This window comes from Crocodylus porosus, unplaced genomic scaffold (assembly GCF_001723895.1).
Source record: "Crocodylus porosus isolate Cpor-Errol unplaced genomic scaffold, CroPor_comp1, whole genome shotgun sequence".
NCBI lineage: Eukaryota > Metazoa > Chordata > Crocodylia > Crocodylidae > Crocodylus > Crocodylus porosus.
The window spans coordinates 17,299,973-17,315,055 of record NW_017728918.1 but is presented as its reverse complement, the minus strand read 5'-3'; the positions used below and the strand labels follow the sequence as shown (position 1 = coordinate 17,315,055).

The 15,083-nt window shown below is 42.1% G+C and overlaps 1 long non-coding RNA gene across 1 annotated transcript in view; it reads left to right on the top strand.

Moving 5' to 3' along the window:
- The window catches only part of LOC109311621, a 17,580-nt gene continuing 2,497 nt past the window's right edge, over positions 1-15,083 (top strand). Inside the window, exons 1-2 of the long non-coding RNA XR_002101549.1 lie at positions 1-10; positions 5,409-5,410. This is a non-coding gene — a long non-coding RNA (uncharacterized LOC109311621). The remainder of the gene's footprint in view (positions 11-5,408; positions 5,411-15,083) is intronic.

Sequence of the window (15,083 nt, the reverse complement as noted above, 5' to 3'; positions counted from 1 at the left end):
TGGCAGTGCAGTCACAAATGTACTATGCAGTCACACAGGGTCCATGAAAGTACCTTAGCCATAAGAAATCCTAGTTTTCTTTTTATGTAAAAAGTTCTGACAAACACTGAACTTAGAGATGTCTTTAAAATATCTGTGAATGTTAGGAAATGATTTTCGTATATTTTGTCACACAAGTAAAATGAAGATCTCTCTGATGTATCAAATTTTTTACAAAAAATACAAACTGACACTGCACAAACATATGCAAAAGTTTGGTTTACATTGTTATTTAATCTTCTTCATCCCTGATTACTGATGTGGGGGGGCATGCATTTTAAGACTGATTGCAGAAATTACCCCATAAACAAAAATAACGTCAAGGGGATGAACTATAAATCAGAAAGATACTGCACAGTCCTGATGTATAAAAATGCGACTTTCCCAAGCATTGTCTCTGACAGACTTTCAGTTTAAATATTTGTTATTTACTTCTTGTCAAACAAGTACGTGACCAGTAGATTTTACAGGTCAAAAATGTTCAATAGTACCCAATATAACTTTGCTCAATGTACAGATACAGAGTTGTTTGATCACAATCAGATAGCAGTGGAAAAATTGCTTGCATTGCCTCATGTAATCTGATAAAATAGTGCAATAAATTTTACTACAGGTTGGCAACAGGAAGGGCTGCTGCAGGTCAGGTCTGAGGTGAATGGCACTTTACAAGGACTGAAGGAAGCCTGAGGTTATACAGTCCAGCTACAAGAGAAGTGGAGAGGAGACAGCATAAAGCCAGGACAGAGCGACTTTAGGAATCAGTCTTTTAGGTCTTAAGGTTCAGCTTTTGTATTCTCAGTCTGAATTCATAAGTGACATACATCCAACCAAGCCAGAACCCAACATTACTTTCAGTTTTTATTCAGAAAAAGCTCAGAAGCACATTTGTGATGTCAAGTTGATATATAAGCGTTGGGGAAACTATACTTGGCCTCCATGTCAAAAGCAACGATATTTCTTGCATGAAATTCTTGGCCACTTAACTCATCCTTGCAAAGATTTGGCATGTCACACAGTAACTGTAGTTTTTAGAATAATCAGTGGGGGTGCATTGAACCCACAGCACACCTTGAAGCACCTAACTTAGACACTTCGTTTTTTCACAAGGAATGAAACTGGAAATCTGGTAGTCACACCAGACAACAAAGCTAACCTCCTTAACAATTTCTTTGCCTCCATTTTTCTGAGCAGGGACCAGGCCATCCTCCCCCACCGGGATCCCGGACGGTCCCAAGACAGGCACAGCCAGGCGCAGGGTCAGTGAGGACCTAGTCAGGGAACTTCTGGTGGGACTAGACATGTTCACATCAGCAGGTCCTAACTATCCCAGGGTGCTGAGGGAATTGGCAGAGGTCATTGCAGGACACCTGGCACAGCTTTACAAGCACTCATAGTGCTCTGGCAAGGTGCCAAAGGACTGGAAAAGGCCAATGTGGTCCCCATTTTCAAAAAAGGGAGGAAGGAGGACCCGGGAAACAATAGGCCAGTTAGTCTTACCTCGATCCTGGGAAAGCTCTTTGAGAAAATTATCCAGGAGCACATCTGCGAGGGACCAGCAGGAAAGATTATGCTTAGGGGCAACCACCATGCGTTCATTAGAGGCAGATCCTGTCAGACCAACCTGGTGGCCTTCCATGACCAGGTCACAAAATCCTTGGATGCAGGTGTCGCAGTGGATGTAGTCTTTCTGGACCTTAGGAAGGCCTTCAACACTCTCTTACCCCATTCTCATCAAAAAATTAGGTGACTGTGGCATTGAAGCCTACATAGTCAGATGGGTCACAAATTGGCTGGAGGGCTGCACCCAGATAGTGGTGGTGGATGGGTCGTTTTCAACCTGGAGGTATGTGGACATTACGGTTCCCCAGGGCTTGGTCCTCAAACCCGCACTGTTCAACATCTTCTTCAGTGACTTGGACAAGGGGTGAAAAGCACCTTGTTCGAGTTCGCAGATGACACTAAGGTGTGGTGAGAAGTGGGCACGTTAGAAGGGAGGGGCAGGCTACAACTAGACCTGGACAGGTTACAGGGGTGGGCAGATGAGAATAGGATGGGTTTCAACACTGACAAGTGCAAGGTGCTGCACCGGGGGAGGAAGAACCAGCAGCATACCTACAGGCTGGGGAACTCCCTTCTCCATCAGCACAGAGGCAAAAAAGGACCTTGGAGTCATTATTGATTCCAAGATGAACATGGGCCACCAATGTGAGGACGCGGTCAGTAGGGCCAACCGGACCTTGTTATGCATCCACAGATGCATCACGAGCACATCCAAGGAGGTGATCCTCCCCCTCTATACGATATTGGTCAGGCCGCAGTTGCAGTACTGCATCCAGTTCTGGGCACCGCACTTCAAGAGGGATGTCGACAGCATGGAGAGGGTCCAGAGGAGGACACTCACATGATCGGGGGCTGCAGGGCAGGCCCTACGAGGAGGGGCTACGGGACCTGAACCTGTTCAGCCTCCACAAGAGAAGGCTGAGAGGGGATCTGGTGTCCATCTATAAACTTGCCAAGGGGGACCAGCAGGCAATGGGAGAGTCCCTGTTTCCCTGAGCAGTACCGGGAAAGCAAGGAATAACAGCCTTAAGTTGACTGAGAGTAGATTCAGGCTAGATATCAGGAGGCACTGCTTCACAGTCAGGGTGGCCAGGATTTGGAACCAACTTCTGGCTTGCTCCTACCCTGGGGGGTCTTCAAAGGGAGGCTAGATAATCACCTTGCAGGGGTCATTTGACCCCAGCATTCATTCCTGCCCATGGCAGGGGGTCAGACTTGATGATCTGCTCTTCCGACCCTACCAACTATGAAACTATGGACAAAAGGCTGATTCCAGGGTCACTGGAAGAACTGCATGAATCGCCTTGGAACAAAGAGCAGGCATAACCTGCCTGGAGCTCCCTACCAGTGAAGCTGAAGTAGATGTTCACACTACAGTATTTAGAAAGCCTTCAAAACCTCATAGTGTTTGACTTACTGCTCAGAAGAAACAAGGCCACAGATATATATCACTCAGATTCTCCAGCCCTCTACCATTAGCCCCATTCCCTAAACCATGTGGCAGCAGCTGTCATAGAATCATAGAAGTCAGGTCGGAAGGGACCTTGTAGATCTTCAAGTCCGACCCCCGCCTCCTGAGCAGGAGAAAAAACTGGGCTCAAATGATCCCAGCTAGGTAGGCATCAAGCCTCCTCTTAAAGACCCCCAGGGTAGAAGCCAGCACCACTTCCCTGTCAAATCTCTCCTGACCTTTGTCTCTGACCTCTCTCACTATGCACCTAGGTTGCAAAGTGTGGGAAGATGTTCATACTAAAGATTGTTGAACCATTTGTTCTCAGATCACACTGTGCACTGCCCTGCAAGCCAATGCCCCCTCCCACTTGCAGTGATATAACTCCATGGGGGCAGATCCTGCCGTTTGTCATTAACATGTAATCCACAATGTTGCCATGACTTATATTGGCAAAAATCCAGATATGCACCAGTGTATATGATTCATTTGGCATAATCTTTGGGTAAGATGCATAACAACCTTGGGAGCAAGAGCCAGAAATCAGGGCCCCTCATCTGATCTCATGACTCAGATTCTTGGCTGCCCAGTTCCAAGAAGAAGGGAATTAAATGTGTTCATAGTCATGCCTGTCTCACAAGTTAGTGATCAGGCTACTCCACTGAGACTTAGTTGCTGTGGGCTCAAATCCACCTCAGGCTAAGAGGAAGTCTAGAACCCAGGTCTCCCCTCTCCTCAGCAAGTGCTCTAATACAGTGGCTGGGGTCCACAGACTACGTCTAAGCAGTCTGTGAAAGATGAATGGATCAAAATATGCGAATACCTACACTTACAATTCAAAGGGGTCTGCACCTCCATTCAAAATCATTTAGGGGTCTGCAAATGAAAAAATATTGAAAACCACTGTTCTAATCTGTGGCTGGAGTTAGCTGAAGTTCTGCCTATGAAAATGAACTTGAGGGCTTTGTGGTTCTGCACAAAGAGTAAAATGTTCCTCCATGGTGCATAAGCTATGTGCTAATTCCCCATGAAAATTAGGGGGTCTGAACCAGAGCCTTGCACTACATCATCAACAGCTCACAACATAATCAATATGTCCATGTATCTACCAGAAATACCTCTTCTGATTTGTTTCTTCACAACTACATCACGCTGGTAACTTGTAGTCATCCTGTGATCAACTAGTATACTTAGGTCTTTCTCCACCTCTGCTCTTAAAAATGTCCAGGGGTGGACATTAACAACTTTTTAGGCAGCTTGTTCAAATGTCTGATTACTCTCTTAGAAAGTTCCAATTAATATCCAACCTAGATTTCCACTGCTGCAGCTTGAGTCCATTGTTCGTAGTCCTAGTTAGAGTATTTGCGCTCTCTTTTAGATCCACATTTAGCAAACAGCTTCCAGCACTCATGCTGTTGTAGTGTGCTGGTTTCTCTCTCAGTTTATATTAATCTCCAGGCCATGAATTATACTGAAAGATCATATCAGTTCATTTCTGCCATGTCTGATCGCTCACCATTATAGGTGAATATACTGGAAAGATGAATGTTTTCCAGTGGTTACTAGGCTTCCACTGCAGCTCACAAAGTAAACACAAACATCATTATAGCAAAGCATTGTCTTCAGATTTGTTTGCACAAGATCCCAAAGGTCCTTTCCAAGACACATATCCAATTTATGCTTCAAAGGCAAAGCACATGAATTGTAGACTAAGCACTTAAGTGATTCAATAGGCCTGTTGCTTCTTGTAGGAATACGTTTTCAGGGAAGAGAGAGAATTTATTTAGACTTTTAAATGAATGTAACTCTTGTTTAAAAGTCAAGAAGTGACTATTGTTTTATTTTCTCTGTATGATATTAAGTTGTGATTAATGATTATGTCATAGATGCTTAAGTGCTAATTAATTATCACAAGCTTCTGTGTATCTTGGAGTAGGAGACATAGGTTGCAAAGGAAAAAAATGGGTAAAAAGAACTTGAAAATGTCATTATTATAGATTTTGTTAGAACGTGAATCTTTTCTTCAACTTAGAGAAAATATAAACCCGACTAAGTTACCTATGTCTTTGACAGTTATAGACTATTTACAGTGTAGGGAAAAAGGTGAGCATTCCTGGAGCTGATGGTGGGGATCAGCTTAATTCCTAACAGAATACAAGTTGCCTTGCAGCTCCTTTAATTTTACCCAAACGCAACAGTTCTTAACAAGATTTTGATCAGAACCTACATCCTTTGCACCATATACCTGACTCTCCTATAAAACATCAGGGGATGTAAAGATGTAGTATATGGATATCTGCACCGGGTACAGAGGCCACCATTTTGTTTTGCATTACAGAGATGGGAAAACAGAATTAAGGAGTAAGATCTAGCCCCTAATATCAAATAATAATAATCTGCATGTAAACATAGACAGAGAGACATCCTCTTTCTTTAATATAATTGTTCCAGGTGTGTCCTTTGTTGTTATGAAAGATGTTCCATTGAAGTTCTAATTACAAACTTTAATTGTTATAGTTTTACATTTTGTCATAATGTCATTTTTGTGAAAAAATATTGCAGTTAAACTCTCTAAATTGAACACATTCCCTGTGTTTTTCTAAAAATGTCAAATTTTTACAAAAAGAATAATAAAAAAAAAGTTTTGCAAATTCGTTGGCCAGCTGTGTTCAATCATCTGCTAGGCCTGTAAATTAGATCTAGCCACACTAATCATTGTGAACAGGTTATTGAATACACTTGTACCTTTTGTTTTCAAATTGTCCGTGAATCATTCGCTATTTTAACAAAAATGTTATTCACAATTTTATAAGCCTTGAAGGGCACACTGTTATTTAAACTAATCTAGCAATTATATTTGTTTCAAACTTGAATGGTGCCTAGCCCAAGGTCAGGGAGAGGAGTAAAATGACTGAAGCTGGGCAGCCATATTAGAGGATGTGAGTAGGAAGCCAAGGACTGCATGTACAGGGGGCCAGCACTATTATAGTTAATTGAAACTGTATACTTTGCATAGCTCTGTCAGGGTTACCAACTGTCTATCAAAAAAAGAAAAAGACTAGCTTTAAAAAACAAAACAAAACCCTAAGAAATAATGAGCTTAATTCAAGATCATTTGCTGAATGAGACTGCATGCAAATGTTGATGGACAGAGCAGAGTAGCACCACCTTGTGTCTAAGCAGTGGTGAAGCTCAGTGCCCTCTAGGGTGCTTTCCATCATGTTTTGTGGCCCACAGATGCCCCCATAGATCCTTTTCCCCCTTCAGCTTCATGCTGCTACTGCATCTTGCTGGCCTGCAATCAGTTGCTTGCCTCCAAGATAGGCAGGGTTGCACAGTCCTGGAGAGTCTGAGGCACTGGGCAAGACAGGGAGGAGAGCAGTACAACTGGGATAGGGATAGCAGGACTAAGTTAGGGCTGTGGGGATCAGCATAGTGCAGGGTGTGGATGAAGATGTCAGGGTGTTGAGTGAGTAGGGGCCCCCCTGAAGTATAGCAGCGTGGTGCCAGTTGCTGCTTCCCAGGACCTGGCAGAAGGACTACATTTACATCCTGTTAAACATCTGTCATTAAAAGAGTTTTATAACAGTAAAAATTTGCAGATTATCAGTAAAAAAATAAAGTCTAGATTGGTAACTCTGATCCATGTGTAGTGTAATGTGAATGTTACCCATTGCATGGGAGAGAGGATGACTAACTGGAGTGATGAATATAGGCTGCTGACAGATGTGGAAAAAAACAAATAAACCAAAATGAGCTTTACTGGAAGAAGCAGTATGTTACTTCTACCCGTGCTGCAGTGTCTGTACAGAACAGGCACTTCAGTGGGGCTTTTGGCACTTTTTTCTAAAGCTGGGTCAATCAGCAATTAGCTAAAAGCATCACAGAAGCCCCAGTAAAGCGCCCAATCTATACAGATGTTGGGTGAGCTAGGTCCAACTAATATGATGCCTCTTCTGGGAATGCAGAACTCAAAGTAAAGAGACGGGAGGGGTTGGGGGAGAAGGGGTGGTTTGCTTTGTTTTTGTTGGCGGGGTTTGTGTGTCTATAAGCAGCCATATTGTATATCCATATATATCCCTTTAATTGGGACTGGGAGGAGAGGAAAAAATTTGAATTTGAATTAATTGGATTTTTTAATTTCCCTTTGTTTGTTTTCTACTAATATATGTACAGGTGATGCCTTTTTAGATCAAAAGTTTCACAGAAAGGTAGTTATGTTAACACTCATGCAATTACATATATGTAAAAGCCCTTGCAATACAAATGGTGAACCACCTTGAAAGCACTTCGTAGGGTATAACAGGGAGACACTGCCCGTTATGGAAATGTTCAGGAAAAGCACCCAATTTGTTGAGAACTTTCTGTCAGACCCATGGAACTGGGTGACATATTGACTGTTTGCCCATCCAGGATACCCACTATGGACTTTGGTGAAGTGCCCATTACTTTCTGACAGTGATGAGATGCTCAAGCAGATTGAGATAACTAAAGGCTTCATTCCCAATTAAGTCTTCCCGGCTGGTGGTGGACAACCAGAGATTGACAACAGCTGGGTGGAAACATTATATAAAGGACTGTTGGTGCAATCAGCTTTTCCCCAGAAGGGACCAGAGACAGCAAGCAGCCTGCATGGAGACACAGGCAATGAGAGAGAGATTCGTCAAGAACTTCTTGTTGAAGCAGCGAGTGTTGGGCATCCAACCCATTGGAAGACGAGTTGCTGATTCAGCCAGATGATTGCAGCTTCATCCATATCTGTGACAGGGATGTTGCTGCTGTGAATTGATAAGCAGGGTGGGCTTGCAAACGTCCACTCAGTGAGTGTTTATTGTGGGACTTATACATGAATTGGAAACATGTAGGGAGAGCCAGCTGAGGGACCTATAGCTGACAGCTAGCAGAGTTGCACTTCTTGTGAGCGGGCATTGTTGATGCTCGTTACTAAAACTAAGTGAGCGCTCCTCTCGTGTGGTGTCCCCCTTTAATCACTCCCATCAAAGTCATTACTGGTGAGATTAACACCAAAACAAGGGAAAACAAAGCTATAACATCTTGTTGTGTGGCTTAGAAGAACACGCTCACATAGGGTTAAAAATCATCCATTAAAAAGCTGTATGATACAGCTTGAGTAGCCAATCACAAAGAACAAATATTTGATTATGAATAGCTTATAATGACCTTCTTTTGTAAAGTATTTTGACATTTACTGAGGAAAAGTGCTAAGAGCCATTTGATATTGTTGTTCTTGCAATAAGAGGATAATAGCTGTAATAAATAGCTCACAAACCATATCCATAAGTCAAAATATATCTGCATCTTTTATTTGTTCAAATATAAGTATATTTTTAAAGCATAAAGTCTCTTCACAAATAATTTGCAAACATGAGGAGGAAGCAACTAAATTAAACAATTAAATAAGTTGTTCCCTACAAGTAGCCCCACCAGCTTTAATTGGCACCACACAAAGGTCACTGAAGACATCACAGGATAACAAGTTCTGATCACTACCAAACTGAATGGATTTCAATTAGGCCCTTCCTACATAAGTAATCCCATAAGCTGCTCTGGGTCTTCATTTTCCCCTGTTTTGTAAATCTTTTAAAACATAGACATAGAAACAAAGGCCCATATCTAAAGATGTGTGGAAAACATAGGAAGGAGGAAAAAAAACCTTAACAGTTTGAGCCAGACATGTTACCACATGGTTTACATTACAGCCCAGAGTATTAGGGCTGGACCACCACAACACACAAGTGGAAGTGTGAGTCTGGGAGCCATTGAAGTTTGAACATGGAGAATTTTCCCAGTGTATCACAATTACAGAAACATCTGTGCAAAATAACTTTGTGCTGATCTGCTGTGAAAATGGAGTGCTCTACAGCCCTCAAGACTTCTAATCCCTTGCTTGTTATCAGGTGGTGATGTATAAAGCAGTCAGTGGTGAGTTCAGAAACCCAAAAAGGTTTCTTTTAAGTTTCTTCCAAGAACACCTTTTATCTTTCACTTGTACTTATCAGTTGAGATTCTTTCATGTTACATGTTTAAACTACTAAACCTTTAAAAGAAAACAGAAAGCATTTCAATCTAAACATAATCTCCCAGCACATAGAATCCATATAAGGGCCAAACCCCTTGCTGGTGTAATGAACACGACTAAAGGCCCATTCCAAGGTTCCAGGCCAAAACACAGTTTGCAGCTGGCCCGCAGTTAAAGGAGGACATGAAGGTAAGACAGAGCAAACAAGGGGCTTGAGAAAGATAATACAGTAAGAGAAGTAAAATGTGAGGTAATTGCTCTTTTATAGCCATGAGTGAACTAAATGCTTTTGAAAGTGATAGCTCTAGCTCCAGCCAGGAATAGCACAGAATAGTACTGTGCCAACTAGGTCAGCGCCACCTTTCATATACAGGGTTGGCGGGCACCTTAGACATGGACAGCAAGTCAGCAACTCTGTGAAAGAAGGGGCAAGCAGCAAAGAAGTTTTATTTCAAGCAGGTATCTGAGACTCGGGGCTTCCTGAAGCTATTATGGAATGCCACTGTTTATATACTACATCGACAAGGCCTGTACCCAAAGTCCTGTCCCATTCCCCCACCATATTCAACCCTACATTATTTTGTTGCCTATATAAATGGGGGCTCTAGAATTTGCAAACGGTTGTCAAAAATTATTTTTATTCAACTTCCATTTAAATTAATGAAAACACTCATTGATTTCAACTGAGGTTCAATCAGGCCTAATAGCAGGTTCATGTGACTAAAATCTGCACCCAGATGTTTCAAAATTAATCTCTTCCTGCCTGCTTGACACTGACCTGTCAGTAAAATAGCATCATGAGTCCAGTATCTCATTGATAATTTGCTCTCCTTTCACTGTGCAAACGCTCAGTACAAAACCATCTTGCTTGGGCATATGGGCTAGGGGCAGACATTCAAAAAGCCTGAGCCTGAATTGATTCAAGCTTTTGAGGTTAGTCTAACCTGGCTAGTCTAAATCACTTTGTAACTGTACAGACATCCTAGAAATGCAGGCACATGCCTGCAGTGGCTCAGGCTAGAAGCCGGTTGGGGGGAGGAGGGTGATGCTAGAACAGCCCTCCCTTCCTTCCATAGCACTGAGCTGAGGAGGGGTATGGCCAGGCCCCAGAAGGAGGCTCTGATTAGCCCAGCAGGGAATTGATAACAGTGTTTATCACCCTTAACTCAGTGCTTATTATCCCATTAAGAAAATAACAAAGGGACGTTACCAGCTACCTGTTGATTCTGCCTGTTGATTCAACACAGACCATAGCCAGCATGTGGTCTGCTAGCTAATATACAGACACCTGTCCCCAAGGCAGAGGGGAAGAGGGGAATTCCTGCTTAGCAGGGAGTTGGGGAGACGGGTGAGCAGCCTGCAGTCCCTGCTGGAGCTACAGCCAGGGAGCAGAGGGGATGGGACAGCCCTGCTGTGGAGCAGAGAGCCCTGCCCAGCCCAGACAGTATGCCAAGATGTTGGGGGAGTCTGATTTATCTTAAACTTGCGAGGGGTTTGAGACAGACATTTCATAAACTGGCTTGAGCCAAATCAATTAAGATTGAGCGAAAACATTTATTCTTCAATCTGAGCCTTCAAGAGGCCGAGAAGCGATAACTACATTCAACCAGGTTTATCTCAAATAGGTTTCAGCTATTTTCAAACTGGTTTATGTGCACTGAGCTTCTATTCAGGTTTAAACCAGTTTTTGATCATTTAAACAGGTTTATGTGTAATGTCTGTCCCTAATGAAGACAAGCAGGATAGCAGATTCTCCAGGATACACTCTCATACATCACCAAGTATTTGAGAAAGGATGAAACTATTAAATTTTCATGGTTACCTTACAGTCAAAAAGGTTTTCATTTTGCATATTTGCAATGTATGTAGAACTATATGTTCAGCTAGATACAACCCAGATGTCAGTAAAGTCACGGATGCTGGATATGGCAGAAAAAGATATTTCACTTTTGGCAAATTCTTGGGGTGGAGAGTAAAATGTATTATGCTACAACTGAAATGAGGAAATGAGGCTGTATGCTACAGCCTGTCCTCAGGAAAGACATATTCCAGGTTGACCTCAAACCACAAACAGTAAGGTTTGCACCAAACAATAGCTATCATAGTTTAACTCTCTTACCTAAAAAGATGTCTTTAAATCAAGTCTTACTAAAATGATTCCCTCAAATACTGAACCAACATAAGATCTCTGTAACATGTAAGCCCTGAAAAGATGGACTAAGAGGGTCTCTGCTGTTCCACAGGTGCTGACTTCTCCCGGGGGTGAATTGTGAAGTTAGTGGGCAATCTGGTCTTGTAATCCTTTCTTGCTTTATGAGAATTGTGAGGAGAGAGTTTTTTGGCTTTTCACTACCCAGTTAAACTCCCCCTTTACTAGGCCATATAATATTTTATGCATGAAAAATCTATTGCATAAGAATGCTATTCCCAAAGGTTTGTAACTTTGTCAAAGTAAAGCAAATTTTCACCAAATCACTTCTTCCCAACAAAGATTATTTCAATGCCAAATTACAAGCCAGATTTCCTGCAGGTACAAATTGGCACAACTCCAGCGACTTTAATGGAGTTTCAGCCATTTATGCCAGCAAGAAATTTGTCCCTTTATCCTTTTATCCTAACAACTTTGATGAAAGATGTACTCAAAGTAGTATGTGAGTTGGTTGGTTTTTTTTTTAATAATGGAAGACTTGTATTTTTTTTAATGTTTGCCTGCTCCTTTGTAAGAATAGTTGGAACATTTTTGCACAACCTAAGCACATGACTTTTGAGAGTGAATAATGAAAAATGTAGATATCTGTAAGGGATCAAAAACAAGGGGTTGAAATGGAGTTACAGAACCTTAACTACAGTACTTCTTGTTTCTCCAGCTAATATAATGATTAAGTAATAAATTAATAAATGTTAACTAGACAAGGTTGAGTGATATCTTTTATTGGACCAACTAAATAGTTGGAAAAATAGTTCTTTGCAGGCTTTTGGACACAAACACTCTTCTTCAGACATACGGAGAGTTTGCTGATGTTTTGTGTGCTCTGGGCATCACCCAGCTGCCCTGGGCATGGAGTTGCACAACTATGCCTCTGACAGTATGATTGTTCATAGGAGAAGGCATAGAAAACCAAAATTAACTTGGATTATGTTTCATACCATAGATCTAAATGCTCTGTTGCTCTGCCTCATATAATCCTTGAAAAATGTTGCAAAGGGAGTGCAAAATCATTGTAAAATGCTGTCATTCTGATATGCAGCTTCAGGACAAGAGAGATCAATGCTTAAAATATATAAGGGTAGGAGAAATCCCCTTCTTATTTCTCTTTTAAATAAAAGAGCAAAGAAACTGAAAGAGACAATTGTTCACTTTACTATTCCCTTTCTCTAATTAGGGTTTTACTGTATCATTATTTTTCTATGCTGCAAGGATTATAAGAAAAGCAAGTTTTAGATATGGGTCTTGATTTTTCTTTTAGCTACGGAAGTATAAAATCAGGAGTACCTTCATAGGACAAACCCAATTCTGAGACGATATCCATATAGGCAGTCACTTATAGAACCAATTATCCACCCATAAAGACTTCACTGCAGGATAAGAGCCTACATGAAAGCTAAGTTGAGGCTACCATCTTTAGAAAACCTGGACACTTATGTCAGACAAACTCTGAATATTTATTGGGAAATGTTCATCCTTTGAAATGGGAGTTATAGAAGGGGTAAAACTAGCACAGACAGAATCCAGATCATAGCTTTTGTTCTATAGCTAAACAATTTCTAATGGGGCAAAGTTTGTACATATTTCAATAGACTATCCGGTCACACCAAGGGTAACCTGTGCTCTTACTGTCCAAGGCCCTTAGCAAAGAGTCAGCAGATTTGCTGTAGGAAAAACAATCAGAAATAAGATTCTGTTAAAAAAATCCCATTCATCTAACTACAAAGTGAGTTGCAATAAATACAGTATTGAGAAACATAATGGCTTAGTGGGATTTTAAGTAGTGTCTGTATTCTCACTACCTCCTTACCCCGGCTTTCACATATACATACACACACATGCTGTCCCACACTCTCCATCGTGCTGCTCAAAGCAAACACTGGATATGATGGACAAACACTGCAAGCACAGATGTGTCCATTATAACCAGCATGAGACATGCTCATGAAGAGCACTGTCACTTCTGAAAGTCCAAGTGTCTCCGGCTGAGAAAAAGCAGTAGGGTGTGAGAACAAAAGAAAGCAGTGTTGTGATTAGGGCAGGGCTAATGGCTCATTAACAGTATCCAGGGCCCTGGGTCTGCAGTTTAGAAGTTAAAGATTTATTTCAGAATTAACTTGGGCTTTTATTTTATTTTTTTTCTCTGATATCTCCCCCCTCCCCTGTCTTTGGACAAGGATTTTAGCTTCCACCTTTGGCCTTTCATTTGATGGCTCCTAAAATGTCTGGCAAATGAAAACACACTGAGCTATTGAAAACCATCTTTCTATTTCACTCTGAAAACAGTAAGGGGGAAATGACATGGTCCTGGAAAATAGGAGTTGTTCTCCATCCTGGAAACCTTGGCATTTTGACCATTTGACTGAAATGAAAAAGCATGTCTTCCCTGTAGCATGTGCCTGGTTCTGGGCTTCCAGAAATGAATGGCAGAAATAACCAAGTCTCCATCTATAAAATGGAGCTATCCACAGCACATATCCTCGTAATGTGCCTACTCTGACACTGCCATTATTAGTATTGGTGCTAGGGAACATAATCCCAAATTCTTAACACTTCACTAGTTTAAGTCACCGTTGGAGTCATTTTGAGTTAATGAAAGACAGGCATGTCCTTCCTGAGCTCCTGCATCCTTAGCCTGAGAAGCATCCTTAGCCTGCCCACACATTTAACAGTGTCACTTCCCGCTCCCATCCCCATTCCTTACTGATGTCCTTTCCAAATGGTGCCAGGTCAAGAATCTAGCCTAGTCTGATGAGCTGTTTCTGCTTTTGATTGCACTATTATTGTAGCAAATGTAAAAGAGGGCAAGGAAAGCAGTAGGGTACATTTCAACCACAGTTTCACACCCTCTGAAGGCCACAAAAAATCCTGGGAAGGAGGTTATCTGGACTTCATGTTTATATGGACTCAAATTCTTTACTGGGCTCACTGCCCCCAGGCTCGGTTCAGTTGCCCGGGTTGGCACCTCTCAGCTTAGCCCCCAGTCTAAAGGTATTTATACATGTGCTCTGGGAATGGCAGGGGGAGGGGGTGAAGGACACTTCAATTACAGTGGCTCCAAGAGCTGCTTTAATTGAAGTGCCGAGAGCGTCTTGGGTATCAGCATCCCCATGCTAAAATATGGAGGCAGGTACACTTTAACTAAAGCTTGTTGAGCAAGCTTTAGCTAAAGTGCCCCACCAACATTTTTCAGTGCAGGGACACTGATACACAAAGCACTGGAGTCTGCTGGAGCGCAATAATTACCAAAATTAATTGTGTCCACCCTAAAGTGCTGTAATTACAGCTCATTGGAGCAGCCTCACTGCATGTGTATAGTAGGACTTTGTGAAACAGCACTGTTTCATTTCAACTTCTGTTTCGATGATTGCAAACCAGTTTTCATGGATGAGCCTATGAGCTGCACTTCATCAGCCTTCCTGGTACAGCAACTCATGGACTCAGTATAGACAGTGGAAGTCTGACGCACTACAACCTGCCAGACATCTGACTCCCCAGGTACCTCTGCACTTTTACCTGCATTACTACATCCCCCTACCCCCCACCCTCACCCCCTGAAGCCTCCATTTCCATTTTCACTGACTCGCTTTCTTGCCTGCATTGCATGCCGGCCTCTGGCCTCTTTACTATTCCTTCCATCCAGGAACAGCACACACATATACCAACTGCAGGTACTTCCTCAGCCTGACAAAGGGTTTTTCAACCTGAAAGCTGGCATCCTCCTGCTCAGTGCAAAGAATTATGACGTCATTGGGATAATGGAGACCTGGTGGGACTCCACCCATGAC